This window comes from Diaphorina citri, unplaced genomic scaffold, assembly GCF_000475195.1.
Source record: "Diaphorina citri unplaced genomic scaffold, Diaci psyllid genome assembly version 1.1 scaffold792, whole genome shotgun sequence".
Taxonomy (NCBI): domain Eukaryota; kingdom Metazoa; phylum Arthropoda; class Insecta; order Hemiptera; family Psyllidae; genus Diaphorina; species Diaphorina citri.
In genome coordinates this window covers 90,936-94,014 of record NW_007378224.1, presented here as the reverse complement: position 1 = coordinate 94,014, position 3,079 = coordinate 90,936, and positions in this window count along the sequence as shown.

Below are 3,079 nucleotides of genomic sequence, written 5' to 3'. Positions count from 1 at the left end.
CCTATAAACTCAAAGCGAGAAAGTTTTAGATAACACTTCAGTCGTTATTTTAAGACCGGTTTTAGCGTCACCTGTGTTAATCTACGCCGAGCAAGGCCAATAAATGGATAGGTGACTTAAACATTATATTGGGAATAAAGGAAGAACGGGCTCTAGTCTTGATTTTAAATCATTACATGAAAGTAAAATCGAAAAATCAAATCAAGAATGAATATTAAACATATTAGGTAGGTTAAACATATTAGGTAGGTTACCAGAACACGAAAGTGGTGGTGCAAGCAGCAACAGTGCAGAGATCAATTAAAGCAACAACATAGAGTTCAAAGTATTTGTTAAGGAAAGGTAGACAGACACCTTGAAGAAAATGAAATCATTCTGAAAGGAACAAAACAACTCGTGCACAAGTGAACATCTGAAAATTCTATTCGAAGTAGGTCGATTGTCAAATAAATTCCATCTGACAATGCTAAAATACAAAATAAAAGACTGAAGACCGATAAAGGCTGACATGTATTGTCACCGAAAATGTACAAAACGCTACTCAACCTTACCCTCGCTCTACCTTCGGAAAATTTTCCCAAAATAAATTGAAAATTTCGGTAGAATGAAAATTAAATTATGTTTTGATTTATTAGAAATTTGCTTACTCTCCCGATATTGTGTCCCTTAGTTTCCTTTATTTATGAACATTTTGTTTGCCTGTTCTCCCTGTCTGCTTTCCTTTCTTTCGTGTGTTTTGTCAGCTCGCAATATTAAGGTGGTAAAATGTGTGCAGAAAAAAATCTGTAAAATGAAGAACATGCCATTTAACATCAATTTAAAGAACGTGTTCTTTTAAAAAATAAGAAAATAATAAGTATCTAATGACAATTTTCTTTTACTTCTTCTGTTTCAGGTAATAATACAACAGTATTGTTTCAACACAGACGTAAATCTATATTGTATAGCTCATGGTAGGTACTCTGCACTGCACTGTAGTGATGAGCAGCTCTGGTAAGGCAGCTAGCAACTAAATTCATGAGAAGTTAATCGATTGATCTTTCTCCCTTGTGGTCCGATTTTAAAATTTGCGTGCACCAAAATCAACATAGGATCAACTTCCGTCTCCCCTCCTCCTTTCTCTCCTCCTCCTCTTTCTCCTCCTTCTCCTCTTCCTCCTCCTCCTCTTCCTCCTCCTCCTCTTCCCCCTCATCCTCCTCTTCATCCTCCCCCAGTAAACCACCTCAAAGGAACCCGTCACCAACTTTAATTCAAGCGGAGAAAATATTATATTGAACCCAAAGCAAACGGGGTAGTAAAATATAGGTACCCTCCTATGTATACATAATGGGGTATTTACATAGGTAGGTATTTCCTTAGATATACTTCTCAAATATACATAGGTATCTATATATTTAGGTACATAATATAGGTATATTATGTATTTCTGAGAAGAATAGAAGAAAGTTTCTAGCCGACTTAATTCACACTCCATTATCTCGGTACCGAGATAACAGGGGAAGTTGTACCCTCTCTCTCCCTCCCCTACTTCCCCATATCTCTCTATCCCTCTTCCTCCCTCTCCTCTTTCTGGTATAGGGTTAAATGGAGCAAACTTAAAGTTACTCCCATGTTACGGACTTTGTTCGGGGAGGAGGGAGGGAAAGGGAAAGGGGAGAGAAATAATTGCTTCCTGACAACAATAAACCAGGTTGTGCAAGTTAGACGTTGTTAAACTGTGGACTCCGGACCCAGGGAGTTCATCAGTAAAGAAAAATTATTGTGGACTCGGGTCTCGAACTGTGCACCCGGGCACATCAGTGAGGAAAAACTGGGGACCCGCGCACATCAGTAAGGTAAAACTATATGAACTCGGGGCCATCACTGAGAAAAAACGCGGCATTCGCTAATGAAAAAGGATGAAAAAGTTGCCTGCTTTCTACTTAGTTCCCCAACTCCTCTTAGGATTTGTACATATTATAAACCACGTTACGACGTACCTACCCCCCATAGCCTTCTCCCAGTTTGAAAACCACTGTCTGTGAAAAAAAAAAAAGTTATCTAGGTAGGTATATCCTTTGTTACTCATATCAGACAAAAGGCATTATGCCAGCACTTTGCAGAACAAGATTGTTGTGCTCTCAAATGAAATTAAAACGTTCTGAATGAAATAACACATTAGTGACTGCAGCTCTAGCTTAAATGATGATGTACACTACAGGGTACAAGAAAATACAATTAACTTCAGTGAAATTGATCCTCTTTGTTAAAATCCAATAAATCCATGGGAAGGATCAGACAAAAGGCATTATGCCAGCACTTTGCAGAACAAGATTGTTGTGCTCTCAAATGAAATTAAAACGTTCTGAATGAAATAACACGTTAGTGACTGCAGCAGTGCAGCTCTGGCTTAAATGATGTTGTACACTACAGGGTACAAGAAAATACAATTAACCCATATTAGTCCAAGTTTTCTTGTGGTCAAATTTTGCCGTTTTTTACATAAAACCAATTCAATAAACCTTTCTTAAGACCAGAAAACCCATTTTTAATTTTTTCCGAAATCCCGTTTTTCTGTTACGGCGTGTGACCATATGGTCACACGGGACTAATACCATAGCAATATTCATAGTGTGAATATTATACCCCTAAAATCAGATTCTTGACCAATAAGAACATGTTACATGTTTTTTGTACTTCTATCTTTATTTTTTATATTCAGGTGCATTTTTTTTTAACTCTACCAACTAAGCTAAATAGGCTGGCCCTTGCTTAAAGGAAACTAAAAGACTTGAGCCGCAGTTTATCGTATCAAATTTCAAACTTCTTCCGTAGCCATTATGCCTGATGTTGGCAATATAAACGATCCTCATCGCAAACAATACCTAATTACCTTACGATTATCGTTTGTTATGTGACATACATTTTTATAAAAGCTTTCCTTTATGAACCTCCTCCTTAGATAGGTAGGATTACAATATAACAGGATGAGGGGAGGAATAATGACTTTTGATAGAATAGATATAGGTAGGAAAGGAAAAGGAAAGACATAATGAACGTAGGTATTATGTAGAAAAAAATCCCTCCTACCTACATAATA